Source organism: Hippopotamus amphibius, chromosome 8 (genome assembly GCF_030028045.1).
Source record: "Hippopotamus amphibius kiboko isolate mHipAmp2 chromosome 8, mHipAmp2.hap2, whole genome shotgun sequence".
Taxonomy (NCBI): Eukaryota; Metazoa; Chordata; class Mammalia; order Artiodactyla; family Hippopotamidae; genus Hippopotamus; species Hippopotamus amphibius.
The window spans coordinates 7,123,692-7,141,651 of NC_080193.1; the positions used below are offsets into that span (position 1 = coordinate 7,123,692).

The 17,960-nt window shown below is 51.3% G+C and overlaps 1 long non-coding RNA gene across 1 annotated transcript; it reads right to left on the minus strand.

Moving 5' to 3' along the window:
• Window positions 1-401: 401 nt before the first annotated feature.
• Window positions 402-4,640, minus strand: LOC130858077 (uncharacterized). The gene is made up of 4 exons (XR_009054983.1): window positions 4,590-4,640; window positions 4,203-4,276; window positions 2,475-2,561; window positions 402-936 (listed from the first exon to the last, which is right to left on the minus strand). It is a non-coding gene; the product is annotated as an uncharacterized LOC130858077 (long non-coding RNA).
• Between the last annotated feature and the right edge of the window lie 13,320 nt (window positions 4,641-17,960).

Below are 17,960 nucleotides of genomic sequence, written 5' to 3' on the forward strand. Positions count from 1 at the left end.
AGCGCATAGTAATAACCTGTAGTTTGAGGCAGGGATGGGAAGTAGGAGGTGCCCTTCTGCCCAACCTCATTTTTCTCCCTGCCCCTCCGCCCTCATCTCCCAGTCTCTTTTCTGATGCCCCAGAAAAAGAAAAGCCTGGGGAGCCAGATGGTGGGCTGGGGCTCTTTGATGACCACCCTAGGGCTCCAGTCTAGAGAAGACCAGACAATGCCCACGGGTCCTGAGCCAGGACCATCTCCCAGGTTCTGCTTTTGGTGACAGTGAAGCTATCTTCACCCACTAGCAGACCTGGGCCGGGAGAGTCAGGGGCCCTCTCAGCATATTTTCAGAGCTTGCCGTCAGCACCGGGACTTGGGGCACAGGTCCAGAACCGAAGATGTGCTCAGACCCTTACGCTGTGAAGCATGTGCTGTAGGGTCACAGGGCCGAGATCCCCGCTTGACTGCCAGGCAAAGGCGCCCTAGTCAAGTTTTATAACTATGATGACAAAGGGCCAGAATCGAGAAGAGAAGGGTCAGCCCAAATCACCAGGAGTCCCCAGCCTCCTTCTGACATCAGAGCTACAGATGCTCAAGATGAAGTCATTAAACTCAGCTCCTCAGAAGTTCCTGATGGTGGAGTTTGTAAAATATTAGGCCTGATGTCAAAAGCGAGGTAGGAAAATTACTTTCTGGGGCCCCATAAAACAGGGACAAGCTTTTTCTTTGTGGCATAGAGGTAGGAAAGTGAATGAGCCGCAGAACTGATTTCTCCCCAGACTTGGGGATTGGGGAATGCTGTACTTTCTTGCACAGACCAGGAGAGGGCAGGCTGGTAGGCTGTGGGCTGATAAGTTTGAATACTTATCTGCAAGGCTGCTTCCCAGTGTGGTCCTGAGCATCTCGAAGAACCTGGAAATTCCCTTCTTTCTCCTCTGCCGCAGGAACTTGCTGCACTCTGTAAATAGACTATGCACTGCTCAGAGGAACATTGTTTAAACACAATAACCCTTTCCCCTGACACTGTGGACTCAGAATCCCTGATATGAATAAGGCAATAGTGGTTTCAAGGGGAACTTCAGCTCCCACATCAAGCTGACAGCTGTCTAGGAGGGTATAAAAGGCTCTGAGGTCAAAACAAACATGGGTGAGATTACAGCTTCCTAACGCCACATACCCGATGTGTGACTCAAAGTTAATCATTCTCAAAGGCTTAGCCAGTGTCTGGCATACAGTGTTTCCAAAAATTATTTTCCCCAGTTAACGATTTAAACTTTGAGTAAATCTTTCGGTAACGCTGATGTCCCGGAAATAGGGGCCCTATTAATCCTGCCGAATTATACATCTCAGGGGGTATATATACCTCACTTAGGGAGCACAGATGAAATCTAAATCCTCTGTCTTGGTGAATGGATAAATAAGCTATAGAACACTCATATAATGAAATCTACTCCGCAATAAAAAAAGGAACAAACGATTGCTACCTACTATGACAAGGACAAACTTCAAAAATATTATACGGGGTGAAAGAAAGCAGGCCCAAGAGACCACATGCTGTATGAGTCCATGTCTATGAAATGTCCAGAAAAGGCAAACCTATACAGACAGAAAGCAGATTAGTGGCTGCCAGGGATTAGGAATGGCCTGGGGATTCGCAGTAGGTGGGGGTGAGGACTCTTACTGCGCCAGTGGAAATGTTCTAAAACTGATTCACAGTGATGGTGCAGAACTTGGCACATTTACCAGAAAAAAATAAAACCATTAAATGATGCACTTGAAATGGCTGAGTTACATGACATGCCTCCCTGGTGTTAGATTTTAAAAGGGTCAAATTACTGACACAGGTGATAAGAAGTATCAACTTCAAAAACATTATGCTGAGCCAGCAAAGCCAAGCACAAAAGATCCCCTAATAATGGAACTTCAGGAAAAACGGCGAGTCTATAGGCATAGAAAGCAGGTCAGTGGTTTCCTGGGGCTGGGGCTGGGAGGGGATTGGCAGGGGAACATATTAGGGTGAGGTAAGTGTTCTATATCTTGATTGTGATGGTGGCTACACAAGTGTATACATCTATCAAAACACACTGAAATGTATGCTTTACATGGGTACATGTTATCACGTGTAAATTATACCTCGATGTAGTTCGCTTTTCAAAACTCACTTAGATGTGATGACAGAGGGCGAGAATCAAGAAGGAGCAGATCAAAGGCCACACAGAGACTTGGTGGTGGGCTCCCCTGTCCCCTGGTCCCAGCACCTCAAAGCTCCCACTAGCCCACACAGACCCCACCCCACCCCTACTTCAAGCCAAGTTGGGGGCCCCATCAGGGAAGCTTTGATTGAGGGATTGGACCCCAGAGAATCCTAGAGGTCCCTCCTACCTCTGAAATCTACAAAGTCTCCTGCACATGTGGATTTCGTGGGGGACCTGACCACCTAGCATGAGTCTGGTCTCCGCCACCCCCAGCAATGCACAGAAGGAGGGGGAGGGTCACCTTGGTTGCTCCTTTGATGCTCTTAGGGTCGTGGCGGCCACATGAATGTGTCTGGAATCACATGGGTGGGCAGGGAGATGCCTCCAGCTATCACTGAGAGAGAAAGAAAGAGGGATGTGGGGATAAAGACGTAGCCCTGGGCGCATTGGAGAGTAGATGCCACGGTGGTGTTCTGAAATCCCGGCCTTTCCCAAAACTGACTTCCTCAGATGCAGATCAGAAGTGAAAGGAGGGAGTTCCCTGGTGGGTTAGCGGTTAGGATTTGGCACTTTCACTGCCAGGGCCCAGGTTCAATTCCTAGTCAGGGAACTGAGATCCTGCAAGCCATGAGTGGTCCAGCCAAAAAAATAAATAATAAATAAAGTGATATAAGAAAGCATGAAGTGTCTTGGTGGAGCCAATGCCAACAAAAACATCCGAAGGCATTGGAAAAGACATAGGCTTTATGGTATGACTTCCCATCCTGCTCTGCAACCTCGAGCAAATGCGTTGCTTCTCTGGCTGGTCTTATCCATGCGATGGGGATAAAAGTAACGCCCACCCCACGGGGCTGTTGTGAGGATTACATGAGATGATAACTGTTATCGATTAGCTTGCATTCTCTTTATTTTCCCATATTATTATGGCTACCATTGTCCACACTGCTCATGAATACCATCCATGGATATTCATTTTTTTCCCTAAAGTCTGAGCTGTTCCTGGTAAGGGAGGAACAGCTGCCAGGGAAACATGCATGTGGTTTCTCTTTAGGATCTCTCTGGGTTTGGGGTGGTTGTTGTTTTTTTCCCTGACTCTGGAATAAAATAGCTGCTCAGAGAGTTGAGGCATACGAGAGACGTTGGCCTAAATTGCTTTGGATGAGTGAGTGCTGAGACATGACGGAACCTCCTGGGAATAAGGGGATGTGCAGGGCGCCTTGCAGGAGATGTGCAGAGGGAAAGAGAGGCTTCTGCGCATGTGCAGAAGGCACCGTTTCGCGAGGTATTCAAATACAACCTCCTCAAAAGAGGAGCTTTGGTATTCAAATCTCCCTCAAACAAGGGAACCCCTGAACTGCGGATGGGGGATGCCATTACCTGACAAAACAATGAGTTGGGGTTTTTATTCCCATTTTACAGATGAGGAAACTGAGGTTCAGAGTTGAGAGCCTTGCCCTGTGATCACCCAGCTAAAAAATGATGCAGCAGGATTCTAACCAGGCCTGTTGAACCCCTAAGGGGCAGAAGGCTTCTGTTCGGATATGGGGGTTGGGGGTAGAGGAGAAAAGACTTAAGGAAGGGATGTATCAAGTGCAAACACGGGTCATCATTGTTGCCATCATTACTGTGAGGGAATCCGCGATGATTGCTAAAGCATCTGGGTGGGTTTATTCCAGTGGCTTCTGTGGTCTTGAGGCAACTGATTATGTTCACTTCTAGGAGAGGAGGTGGCGTAGTGTAGTAGTTACACAGACACATTTCAGAGCCAGACTAGTTCTAGGCTCAAATCATCACTCTATAACTAACGTGCTGTGTGACCCTGAGCTAGTCCCTTCACCTCTCTGAGCCTCAGTTTCCCATCTGTAATGCCCAATTCCCAGCCTTATTGTCGGGTGTCCAAGAAGCAGCACCCAGCACGAACCTTGGTAAACAGATAATAAATGATAGCTGGAGTTGGTTACCGTTAATTGTCTACTCCACACCCCTGAACACAGGATAGCCCAGCCCCTCCCTGCCCTCCATGACTCACCCAGTAGCTTCCAGAGGAGCCCACCTGGCACCACAAGGGAACAAGGGACACCTGCCTCATCTGATCCGATCACCCTGGGGAGGGATGGGGAGACAGATGTCACCCTCAGCCGGCCTTTGCCTCTGCCCAAGTATCACTGGCTATTGTTCCATGAAGCTCCAGCTGACAGATGAGCCGGCCTCAGAGACAAGGGAAAGGATCCTTTCCAAACAAAAGACTAGCCTTTAAGTTATTCACCAGCCCATTGAACCCACACAATGGCCCCAATGCCCCAGAAACACCGCTGCTCGAACAGCCTGAGATTCACCCAGAAGAGGAACCAACAGCCGAATACAAATAAAAGCGGATAACTGTGTCTCAACAAGATTCAGGGGTGGTGGGACTGACCTGAGCTGATGGTTGATGCACTAAAGCCGCAACGTCTTTGCTGGGTGTGGGGCACGTTACACACACTGGTTCAGAGCCTCACAACAGCCTTTTAAAGCAGGGGTGAGGAGACTGAGGCTCAGAGAATGGAAATCCCTTCCTCCTGAAATTGATGCAGAGCGTAGTTGGGGAGGAGGATTGGCACACACATCTGTGTGACTCAGTGCCTTCTCTTTCTACCACACCTCGCTGCGTGGAGGACGGATCAGTTCAGAGCAGAATCCTGCCCTGGGCAGAAGCAGCGATCAGGTCCAGAGAAAGGATCTTAAAGACGAAGACGTGAGAAACAACTGGCAGGACCAATAACAAGGAAACACCAACCCTCTTACCACAGTTTCTGCCAAGGGCATAAAAACACAGAAAAACATCTCTGATGTAACTTTTTAAAAGCCGTATACATAGAGCACAATTTCAATTAGTATTTTCAGGAATAGAAAATCTACCGCAGGGAAATATGTGAAAATGGTAAATATAGTAGTTCTTGGGTGACGAAATTAAGGAGTTTTCATCTCTTTTTTTTTTTTCAATTGTTTCCAAATCTTCTACAATTATCATGCATTCTATTAAACCTACTATGTTTGTTTTAAAGATCACCAAAAAATTATATTTTTATTTCATTTTGAATGCCAGCATAGAGTGGTTCTTCTAATGCTCAGGGTAAGAAGTTATGGTTCCTTTGGGGGACTCCAAAGACTTCACCTCCCTCCATCCTGAAGGAGTGGAAAGGTGGGCCAGAAATGCAGCAAGAAGGATGTAGGGCACATTTCAGAAACTTTCTCAATAGCAAGGGTCATTAAATAATAAAATAGGTGGACAAGGGAGGCATAGGGGATTTTACCCTTAAAATTCTTTCAACATGAAGTTAACCAAACTCAAAGCTAACTGCTGCCAAAGTGTCCCCGAGGATACCTTTTTGCCCAGAGTGGTACGTGGCTCTGGGCTGGGGTGAGGGGAGAGGTCTGACCATCTGCACGATGAAGGGGAGGAGGGGGTCTGAGGAGACACCCAGATGCCCAGCCGCTCTCGCCTCTCCATCCATCCTGCTGACTCACTTCCCGGCCACGTGGCCTGGACATCTGCATATCTGAAGCAACGCCCCTGAAGTCTGAGAACCACTATCTTCAGGTTCCCAGTCTGTCAAGTGGAATTACTCATCCCTACCCTCCCCCCACCAGCCCAGGCAATCGCAAAGCTGCCGGGCGCTCCCAAATGGGACTGCGCTTTGGAAGGTAAAGCCCCGTAGCTGGAAGGGGCGTTCGGCTCTGGGCCTCACTCAGTCTGAGGCCGGTACCGAGAAGAACAAAGCCGTTCTCTCCCCACCCCTCCCAGCACGACCGCCTTCCCCTCCCCCCTTTCCCCAGGAGCAGGTGGGAGCGTCCCCCCCTCACCTCCCGCCACCGCTGCAGTGGGGTGTGCACGCCAGCAGTCCCGAGCAGGGCAGCCACTGGTCTGGAGCCTGGGATGAGGGTGGGGAATCCAGGCACCCGGAACTCCCCTTGCAGAGCCGAGAAGCATTTCTCTAGCCGAGGGTCCTCCCGTGGGGGAGGGGAGAGATCTGGCCCCCTCCCTCCCAAATTCCCAGCCTCTCTAGAGAGTGTATTCGTGAGAAGTAGGTGGGGTCTGGGGTCTCCCCAGGCGGTTTTAAGGATGTCACATGGGCTTTAGAGTTGGACATATCTGAATTCAAAATCACTGGCTGTGTGACCTTGGACGTGTAGCTAACCTCTGGAGCTCAGTTTCCTCATCTTTAACATGGAGTTCTTTCCGCCTCCTGGGACTATTGTGATAATGTATGCACAGCACTAAGCGCATTGCTGGCACAGAGAAAGCTCTCCATAAACTGATGCATTTCTAATTATCATTGTCAATATCGTTATTCTTCTCAAAGAAGAGGTTTTCTGACCCACAGCATCCCTTTGGACGCTGGACACCTGGAATGTGAGCCCTGGAAGTGGAGCATTGGCAGGTGCTGGGGGTGGGGGGGGGGGCTTCGTATGAAACAACGGGGGCTCAAGAACCCTGCTCCACCATCCTATCCCCCACCTCCAGCTCTGAGACCATTGAGGGTCCCTCCAAGGCTTGGCCAGTTCCGATGGGCAGAAAAGGTCCAGAGGGAACCCCTTCTGTTCTGTCTGGTAGCCGGGGGAGGGGAGGGTCTTTGTTGCCCCTCAGATCATGACTGCAAGACCCAAATGGGCACCAGACTCCCACTGGAAACTCCCCTCCTCTGCCCCATGCCCCACCCAGGTCGGAGTCTTGGCTGCATTTGACAACTGCGGGCTTGGAGAGGTTCTTCGTCCAACAAACGAGGGGCACTTCAGACAGCGTTTGCCACCCCTGAACCCTGCCTGGGACCCTGGGACCCTGGGACCAACCCTCGACCCCAAGCTCCGGGAATTAGGCTGTTCCCAGCTCTCAGACAAGGATGATTGGGGAGGGAAGGCTGTTAGAATGGGGCGGCGGCTTACCTCGGGTCCGTGGTCCTGCGGCGCCAGTGCTGAGGGCTCTTTGTGCCCCGGCTCACAGCGCAGAACTGGGGGAGCCCCTGCAAGCTCCTCCCCGCACTCGTCCGCAGCCTCCCTCCCTCTGGTCCCCCGAGCGCAGCCGGCGTCGTCTTTGTAGCTGCTGCAGCGCCCATGAAATTTTAATGCGGGAGCGGCTGGCGGAGGGAGGCGCCCCACCCCCGGCCCTCGCCTCCGCCCTCCTCCCGCCTCCCGGGGCTCCTGCAACCCCACACCCTACCCTTTACCCCTTCTCGGGGGTCGGGGCCTGGGAGGCGGGGTGCGGCCGGGTGTGGGGGGAGCTCACAGCCACCCCCGCGGCACAAAGGGGCGAGCCGGGCAGAGAGCTCTGCCTCCCGCATCCCAGCCCGCGGCGCTGCCATGGCAACGCTTGCCAGGCCGGACTGGACCGCGGAGCGCGCATGGATGGAGAGTCGAGAGCGGCGCGCTACTGCGGACCCGAGGAGCAGAAGCCCGGAGCCGGGCGTAGGAGGATGAAGAGGCGGGTGTTGGAGTACCAGGTGCTTAACCAGCACGGCTTGGATGTATGCCTCTCAATTAACCCTGCACGTGGTTGTGGTGGAGTCAAGATCTGAACCCATGTTAGAGACCTCATGGGCATGTTTGTGCCATTACACCACTTGGCCTAACAACTCTTATAGGTGTGGCCTTTTTTTTTTTTTTTAAATCTGCCTTCTCCTTTGTACCTACTATTTTTCTACAGCAGTAATGTTAGAAAATGGTCCTAGAGCAGTTGTTCTAGACCAGCAGCATTACATCATTTGGAAACTTGTTAGGAATACAGATACTCAGGCCTCCCTGCAGAGCTACTGGATCAAAAACGCAGAGGTGGGGGCCCAGAGATCTGTGTTTTAACAAGCCCTCCAGGGAATGCTGATGCTTCTTGAGAACCACTGTGCTAGACCATTCCAGTGGCCTCTACAACCCGGCTATCCTGTTTCAGCTCTGTCCATGCCCCTTAGCAGATGACCCTAGGCAAGCTTCACTCCCTTTCTGAGACTCGGTTTCCTAGTCCACAAAGCAGAGATAATAATGGAAACCACCTCATAGGGTCGTGTGGGTTAAATGTAGGAAGATGGGGGCGAGGGGGGGCAGGGCTTAACACAGTGCCTGGTACTTAGTGAGGGCTCAAAACATATTTTTACTCCTATAATACCATGACATCTCCTTTAATTTTCACAGCTCTGTGTGTATTATTTACACGTGTATATCTCCACAGCTCCGGAAAGGACATCAAGGCTCAGAGGGGCAACAAGAGCTGCCCAGGTCCCTGGTAAGGGATCCAGGTGGGATTTGAACCCACCATTTCAGGTTTCAAGTTTACTATGTATTCACTATATTACACATCTCTTGCTGGGACCCCTAGCCTTGATCTTCAGGAAATCCAGACCCAGTTCAACAACCTATAGCACATTTCCAGTGTGCACAGCTCAAGGCCATTGCAGGAACCACGACGATCCCAGGGAGACTCCAGATACTGCCTCCACCCTAGCAGAGCTAGCAATCCTGCCAGAGAAGTAAGACTCACATGGAACAGTTATAGAAAAGGCAAGACGGGGTCCGGGCACAGCATGGCCCAGAGGCCACAGCCACACTGCTGTCATTACAGGTCTGCGACTTTCCCCTGCATCACCAGACCACAAACAAAAGAGGAAATGGGGTTCAGGTGACAAGTTCTAAATGACCACAGGGGATGCACAGGGATCACTCCTTTCTTTTTTTTTGAGTATTCCTAAGCCACTTGTTTCATAATCAGTTCCCAGATTCTCCTGAGGATCTGCCCATCATTTCCAATATCCATCTGGGGGGGAAAAAGATCAAGGCACTTGCCGTTCCCAAATTTCCAATGCTTCTCCTATTCTCTGGGGCTCCTCAAAGATGAACAATAATGAGCCCATGATCCTATTTCCAAGCATCTTTGGTTCTAGGGATGTCTTTTCAAGGAGATCAGCAGGAGGAAGAGGGGGGAGCAAAAGAAATGACTGTCAAAAGCTACTGCGGGCTTGCTGGGAAGACACCGTGTCTAAGCCAGGTAGATTCCGCGTGAGGCATAAACCGAATGATACAAGGACAGGGCAGACCCCATGTCCAGTGGGTCCCGAGACCAGCGAGGTACGGTCCTGCCTGCTGCCTTCTCTCCCTGGTTCTCCATTTTCTCTATCACGGGTAGCTCAAACTGGCTTTCTTGGGGATTCAGTTGGTCCCTTGCCTTTCCTCTGTCTACCTGCTGAGTACCTTTGCAGTGAACAAAACCTTCCCTTGAATTCTGCTTTATCCTGGGGAGGGGAGGGACCCACGGTGGCCTCCTTCATCTCCTTTACGCTCCGGGTACTGCCACCACCTCCTCTGGGGTCCACATCCACTCTAATGTTGAGAACTGGCATCCTTGTGTCTCTAACCTTCACCGTATCCTGCGAGTAGACCCAGGACATGGCAGAGTACACCCCCAAGATAGTAAATGTCATTCTCACCACAACTTGCCAAGAGCCCCATCCTCCAGGGGACATTTACTGGGCTAACCCGGGCCCTGGGGAGCCCACAAGTGGATAAGAGCACCAGATGGCACCCCAAAGGGAAGTGTCAATGTCTTCTCTTCTGCCTCTCTTGAAAGTGGCGTGAGCTGCTTATCATGGAGTGCTGGTTGCCATGGCAATAGGAAGAGGTGCCCTCATACTGGAGATCCATTTCAGAATAAAGTTTCCTCCTGTGAGCTGGACTAGGTGCTTACCTCACCTACTCACATGAGGGGCTCTGCGAGCTAGATAGTCCTGGGCTCATCATAGCGGCACCCCCCGCCCCACAGCCCAAGACTTCCACGGGAATTCTGACACTGGTAACATGTCCAGAAGAGGGGACTCTGGTTTCTCTTTATCCCTAGAGCAGCCCCTGGAGAAACTCAGGTAGCCCAGGAGGCCAGGTTTCCAATTACAACTGTGTCATCAGCCTACCTGGTGCCTCTGAGTACGCACTCCACTGTGCCTCCTTTCAAACAAGTTTAATTTTTTGATTTTATCGAAGTATAGTTGATTTACAATGTATTCGTTTTTGCTATACAGCAAAATGACTCAGTTATAGATCTATGTATTCTTTTTCATATTCTTTTCCATATGGTTTATCACGGGATATTGAATCTAGTTCCCTGTGCTCTACAGTAGGACCTTGTTGTTTATCCATTCTCTGTATAATAATTTGCCTCTGCTAATTCCAAACTCCCGATCCTTCCCTACCCGACGCGCACCTTGGCAACCACAAGTCTGTTCTCTGTCTGAGTCAGTTTCTGTTTTGTGAATATGTTCATTTGTGCCATAGTTTAGATTCCACATATACGTGACATCATACGGTATCTGTCTTCCTCTGTCTGACTTACTTCACTTAGTATGATCACCTCTAGGTCCATCCATGTAGCTGCAAATGGCATTATTTCATCCTTTTTTATGGCTGAGTAGTATTCCATTGTATACACACCACATCTTCTTAATCAGTTCATCCGTTGATGGACATTTAGGTGGTTTCCATGTTTTGGCTGTTGTGAATAGTGCTGCTATGAGCATTGCGGTGCATGTATGTTTTCAAATTATAGTTTTGTCTGGGTGTATTCCCAGGAGTGGGATTGCTGGGTCATATGGTAACTCTATATTTAGTCTCTTGAGGAACCTCCATGCTGTTTTCCATAGTGGCTGCACTATGGAAAAAATCTTCAGGTGAATTTCCAATAATATAAAACCCGCCGCTTTAAAGCAAGCAGTTCAGTGGCATTTAGCACATTCCCACCACCTCTGTCTAATTCCAAGATATGTTCACCCCCCAGATAGTACCCCACACCCATTATGCACTCGCTCCCCATTCCCCCCGCCCCCCCCGACCCAGGCCCTGGCGACCGTGAATCCACGTTCTGTCTCTTATGGGTTTGCCTATTTTGGTTACTTCATGTAAATGGAAGCATGTAATGTGTGTCCTTCGGTTCCGCTCATCTCACTGAGCATACTGGTTTTGCTGTTTTTCCACGTCGTCACACACACCGGCACTGGGTTCCTTGCCAGGGCTGAATCACATCGCATCAGGTGGATACACCATAACCTGTGCATCCGTCCAGCCGTTGATAGACACGTGGGTCATTTCCACCTTTTGGCAGTTGTGGGTCATGCCGCTGTGAACGTCTGTGGACAGGGATTTGTTTGAGTCCCTCTTTTCACATCTTTCGGGTGATCACGCCTCTCTGCGCCTTGTTTCCTTTTATACCCCCTCTCCCCACCCCCCACCCCCGACCCTGCACCTGGTCAGAGCATTCTGGCAAGGTGGCAAGATGGGCTTCATCACCTTGTTACCTAAACTAATCACACAGACCCACCCCCCTCCCCAGCGCCACCTCTCTGCCTGGCCACACCTGCCATACCCTCTAAGGAAGGGCTCTGGGAAAAGCCAGATTTCATCTACCCTCCAGCCAAGCTATTAACGGAGCCGTGCACATCCATCGGGGCCTCAGGGGAGCTTCTCTCTGACAGCTGTTCCCTGAGTCGGCAGCTCCCAGGCTCACTCAGATAAAAATTTCATTTTGACTCATCAAAGCAGCTGTCCTCACGGGGGTGAGGGTGGAGCTCCCTAAATTCAGGGGGAAGGTGCTTGTACAGCAAAGGAGAGCTGTGTTTGGTGTGGCCCCCAAAAGCATACACTTTTCAACGGTTCCCTGCGACCTCTGTCTCCCCTCGTCATCACCTTCAGAAGCAATGAACTTAACCCCTGACCACTTACTTGACACTGTTCAGAGGGCTTCACCCACACCCCTCGCCCCCAGCATCCTCTGAGGAAATGTCAGTATCATCTCCATCTGATAAGAAGAGTGAGGCTTAGAGAGGGGGAGTGTTTTACCCAAGGTCAGCCAGCTAGAAAGTGCTGAAGCTGAGATTCAAACTCAGCACGGTTTCCAAAAGCTGAACTCAGAGTCTCTGAAAAACCATCTGCCTTCCTGCTCACCTGGTCCTTCCCCTAGGAAGGATGCACTGGCCCACAGTCAGCTGCACCCCACCACCTTGCCGGGGGCACTCTGGGGTCCATTCAACGCCCTGCCCTGGGTGTTCACAGCAGCGGTTCATCTCTGCCTTGGTCTGAGAAGGACACCATTGGTCCAGGATCATTGCTGTGGATAAGTAGAGTCCAGTGTTCTCCAGTCTTCTCTCAGTCCTGCCCCTAGTGGCTACCTTCCTGTGCAAAGGCCAGCAGACCCTCTAGGTAAGCTGTGGACAGGTGTATGAGCCTGGACTGTCCTAGATACAGTCTCCGAGACAAGGAGTCAAGTGCATGTAGTTTATTTGGGAGCTGATCCCAGGAAGTGTTGAGACTGGAATAGAGTAGTGAGGCAAGGAAGAGAAAAAAGCCAGACTAGGGCTGCTGTAATAAAATGCCACAGATTAGGGGGCTTCAGCCCCAGGAATTTATTTTCTCACAGTTCTGGAGGCTGAAAGCCCAAGATCAAGGTGCCAGCAGGGCTGGTTTCTCCTGAGGCCTCTCTACTGGGCTTGCATACAGCCACCTTCTCCCTGTGTCCTCACCTGGCCGTTCCTCTGTCTGTACACCCCTGGCGTCTCTTCCTCATCTTATCAGGACCCCAGTCGCATTGGATTAGGACCGCACTCTATGACCTCATTTCATCTTCATGACCTCCGTAAGAGCCCCGTCTCCAAATACAGTCACATTGGGGTCATATTCAATTCAGCCTGTGAATTTAAGAGACACAGTTCTATCCATAACAAGAACCAAGCTGTTGTGGCAACTAGGGCACAGTCCGGCTGAAGTCCTCTGGGAGAGTGGAATTGAGAAGCATTGAGAATGGAATAAAGTAGTGAGACAAGGAAGAGAAAAAAGCCAGACTAGGGCTGCCGTAGAGTGGGTGGGACACGCCTGAAGTCCAGGAAGCCAAGGTACCTCCCCACCAGCTCTTATCTGTCATGGTTGAAGGGTGTTCCCCATGCATCAGCCCTAGCCACCTCCAGCTGCCCTGGGTGCAGAGAAAGCCGCCAGCAGGGAGTCACAGGGGCGTGCAGTAAGAAGCCGCTGGTGTGCCTGGGCATGGTGAGTGTCCAGGTGACATCCCATGGGGTCAGTCGATCAAGCACACTCCCATCACCCACCACTGCCCAGCTCCACTCAGCAGAGCCCACCCTGGGCTCCACGAGTCCAAGATCTCCCCACTTTGAAAAGCTCCCACCCTCTATGTGCCAACCTGACATATGATGGTGAGCAACAAGAGCCCTGTCCCCTAGAAGCTCCCAGCCTCATCAAGGAGAGAACAGAAGTCACTGTGAGCAATGCCATCAGGAAGGAAGTTCAGGGGGCTTATGGGAATATACATTAGTGATCCAACTTGTCTTTGAAGTCAAGATAAGGCCTACTGAGTGCCAGGGACCATACCAGGGACTGAGAATTGAAAGTCACAAGTATATTCTTTTTCAGGACGTTTTCAGTTTCGAGTGGCAGAAATAAGTCCAGCACGGTAATGGTTTCAGGCACAGCTGTATCCAGGTGTCCAAACAACATCACCAGGCACCCATCTTTCTCCAGCAGCGGGGAGGCGCTCACCAGGGACTGCCAGGCTCTCTGCCACCTGGGTCTTTGTCTTGTTTCCTTTCTCTGCCTTCCTCTCAACTCGGTTGGCAGCTCGGTTGGCATAGACGCGGGAGTCAGGCAGACTTGAGTTTGATTCTGCCTTTTACTCAGTATGCGACATCCCTCTGGGTCTCATTTTCCTCTTCTGTAAAATGGGGATAACACAACCTGTCTTGCAGGGCTTTCCAAAGAATTCAGTGATTTGATTGCAGAAAACACATGGCATGGTTATGGGCTCAGTGAATATCCTCTCTTTCTGTGTGTCTCTCTTTCTCTTTCTCTACCTCTCTCTGTTGGAAGGACCATTACAGACTATCAAAGACTTGGAGTTCTTAGTCCTGGGAAATTATCATAAGTGGGTCTTTCAAACTCCGCAGACGTCAAGCCTGTCTGCAGAGCACATAAGTAGCAAGTCCTGTCCACAAATCACTTGCTCTTTTACACCGGTGTGTCCAAGCTGTTGCTTTAACTAAATGCAGGTTGGTGTGGACCCCACACCACATTCATGGTCACTTTCTTTATCATTACCAACCATAGGACCTGAAAGTGTACCCTCAATTTTGTGGCGTCCACGATCAGTTTTCCTGTGAGGAAGAGACCGTCTGACTGGCAAGGCTCAGGGCCCACCAGTGTCCCCCAGCTTCTTTGTTTACAGTGCCCAAAGCAAGGCTCAGAGACCAGGCGGCCTTGCCAGAGGTCACGCGAGCCTTCCCCCCTCCCTTGCGCCTTGTTTTGCGCAGACCTGCCTCTGCCCTCCTCTCCTTTGTCCCCGGCGTGTGCGGCGTGTGTGTGCCGTGTGGCCTGCCTCCGTGCAGGGCTGCGTCCTGTGTCCCTGCTGCTGCTTTGTCTGGGCTTTTGTGTCCAGACAACAGAGAAGGCGGGCAGCGTGTGTGCCGTTCTCATCCATCCCATCTCGTGATCCATCTGCAAACAGACCCCCTCCAGACGCCCCGCACCTGCTCCCCAGCCTCCCCAGCCACCCCAGCAGGTGCTGCAGCCAGCCTCTTCTCCTGCTGCAGCGAAAAGCAAGGCGCTGCCTGCAGCCTCCAGCACGGCCGCTGCCTCCCCATCCTCCCCACCCCTCCCACCTCATCTCTTTTCTGGTAAGGGCAGATGGCGGCGGAGCCAGAGATGGGGCCTGGAAGGAACTGGAAAGGGAGAGACAAGCGCTGCAGAGCCTCGCTCCCAGATCTGATGTGCCTGCAGCCATCAATGCATCCTCTTGTCATTTCACCACATCCTCCTCACCCCACCAATTGCCACTGGGGTCTCTGCCTCCATCATCCCTGGCTGGGACCTCCAGCTTCCACTCCAGGGCCCCTCCAGTCTGTTCCTCCTCACTCCAGACACAAGATTCTCGAACTGCAAAGCTGACCTCATCACTCCCCCTGCCCACAGCCCTCCTGGGTCTCAGGATGAAGAGGAAGCCCTTTACCTTCACCAGCAAGGCCCTGCCTTGGCTGATCCCTGCCGACTGCTCCACATGCATCCCTCACCAAGCTCTTGCTCCAGCCACGCGCACCTGGCCCCACCCAGCCCTGCTTGAGCATCCTGGTCTCCGGTGTACACTTCTCTAACCCCCTGGTCAAAGTCAAGGCTATTAGTTACACGTACTCCTTGACTGACCCACGTCCCACTCCTTCAGGGCTGATTTCAGCTTGGGATTGTGTGTTCATTTGCTTGTCTGTTGTGTACACACACACACACATCCGCTCGTGAGATCCTTCATGGGAGAAACCTGATATTTTTCCACCATTGCTCACCAGAGCTTGGACCAGGGTCTGAGGCACAGGTGGCCCTCCATGTATGTTTGTCAAAAGAATATCTAAACCTTGAAGTGTAAATGCTACAGTTCTGGAAAGCCTCTCGGAAACCATTTTATAGAGGGGCAAACAGAGACCCAGAGAAGGAAAGTGACTTACCCAAGGCCTCTGTTCCAGTGTGGCCATGCTAACGGTGTAATCTGTGTCCCCAGGGTCCCCAGCTCCTTCTGCCTTCCAAACGTCACCCTCTCCTTTAGAAGCCAATCCAACAGCTCAAGCTCCCACACAGAAATGGCTGCAGAAATGCTCTCCCCTTTCAGGAACTTGTCTGGCTCTTGTGAGTTGGCAATTGTGTCTTTATCTCTTGCTCTAAATACCTGCTCCTGTCGCCTTGATCCCCTCTCCCTGGGTCCTCTCTTTCCTGTAGCCTGTAATCCTCTCCCCAGACTCAGATGCAACGTGAGCTCCATCCTCATTGCTCCCCAGAGCAGAAGCAATTCACAGCTCTTGGATAAGACTAAGGAAATTTGGGGCAAATAATAACAGTTACTGAGCATTTACTGTGTTCCAACTCCTGGGCTAAACGCTCTTAAGTGCAATGGCTATAACAGCTCAGTGGCACAGTACTGATATTATCCCCATTTTACAGACAAGGTAATTGAAGCTAAGGGACACAGCTAGGAGGTGTCTGAACCAAGATTCAGCCTCAACAATCTGCACCCAGCTCCAGCCCTCATGCAGCCTCTTCCCCACCCCAGCCCTATTACTCCTTCCCAGACTCTCAGCATCACACACACCACCCCCCAGCCCCTCCCACTGGTATGGGACCAGCAGTGCATACGGTCCTCCCTACCTCCCATGGCTGCATCTAACCCAGCCTTCCCACCCCCGCGCGGCCACGCCGCAGCCATTCTGCAGGAACAGTACATTCTTTATTTATGAGATGCATCTGGACTCTCTGCAAATCAGCTGGGAATGCCGCGGTGTCTGCAGGCAGGAGGCAGAAGATTCTGGAGGCCAAAAGTCCTCCAGGAGGTAGACAGGGACTGGGCTCAGGGCTCCAGGCTCCAGCAGGGACACCCAGTGGGTCTGCAGAGCACAGAATGGGTCTGGAGGCAAAGTGATCTGTGCTTTGGATCCCCTTTGCATCCTGGGCTGCCTGAGGCAAGCAGCAGGGAGCCCAGGGCAGTGGGGTGGAGAGACGGGAAATAGGGCAGGCGTTAATTCTTACCGAGCATCTCCCCAAACCCACACAAAACCCTATAGGGCAGGGATTCTTGTGCACACTTTATAGAGGAGCAGACTGAGGCTTGCAGAAGGTAGGAAGTGCTTTCTGAATTTTTAACCCTGCTTTGTCACCTCTCTCCCCCACAAAGAAGGAGATAGGTGGTTCATAAGGGTGCCCTCAGCCCAAGCAGAAACTAAATATGAAATAAGATAGAGAAATGAGGCTCAGAGAAAGGAATGTGGAGTCAGGATTAAGCTCCTCCTCCAAATGCCTGCCACATGGCAGTTTAGTTTCTAGTAGTGGATTATACAATGGTCCTGAGCATCCTGGCAGCCAAGGCAAAGGGGGAATGCAATTAATTTCAACGGTGTCCAAGTACTACAAGGAGAAAGGAATCTAGACACATAGAGACACGGCTGTGGCAGAGAAACAGGGAAAGAATATCAGACCCCTAATCAAATATTAGATCCCCAAGTTCCCAGGAAATGCCCCATCAATCCCTATCCCACCACCCCTTTCCCTACCCCACCTGCCCCAGGGCAAAACAATCTCCTGACAGCCCTTTGGAGGGTGTGTTTTCATATATGACCACCAGGTGGCGGTGCGGCGCGTGTCTCCGGTGGACGTTTGTTAGATGGGCTGGAAGGGCTGGGAGGCATCTGAAAGACCTCGGTGAGTTGGTGCCAAGCCTTTGGTTGAACCTCAGTGAAGAAATCGGCCTCATCCTCGGCAAAATTAGGGGGCACTGCGGGATCCCCACAGTGGGAGGGAGGAAGAGCCCCCAGACAGTGTGTCAGGAGTCCCAAGTTCGAGTCCCAGCTCTACTTCCGATTCTCTGTGCAAAGGAGCACATCAACTTGCCCGTCTCAGCCTCTGACTTCTCACCGGAGCAAGGGGATGAATAGTGTGTGTTGGAGGAACAGGAGACTGAAGCAGGGATGGAGAATGATTGTGGTGTTACTAAGGTCGAGAACAGCCAGAGGGTGAGAGACCAAAAGCTTCTGAGCTACGGGTGAGAAAAAACACGGGCCCACGTTCCCCGAAAGAAAGGCCACCAGGGCCCCTTGTAAGGGACTAGGAGGGGAAGCGGTTAACTCCTCTCTGTTTCCTCTGGTGGGTTTGGGAGAGTAAAAGAGCCAGGACTTGTTTCAAGTGTAAATGACAGAAACCCATCTTAAAACGTCTTAAGAAAGAAAAAAAAAAAAAAAAAAAAACTGGG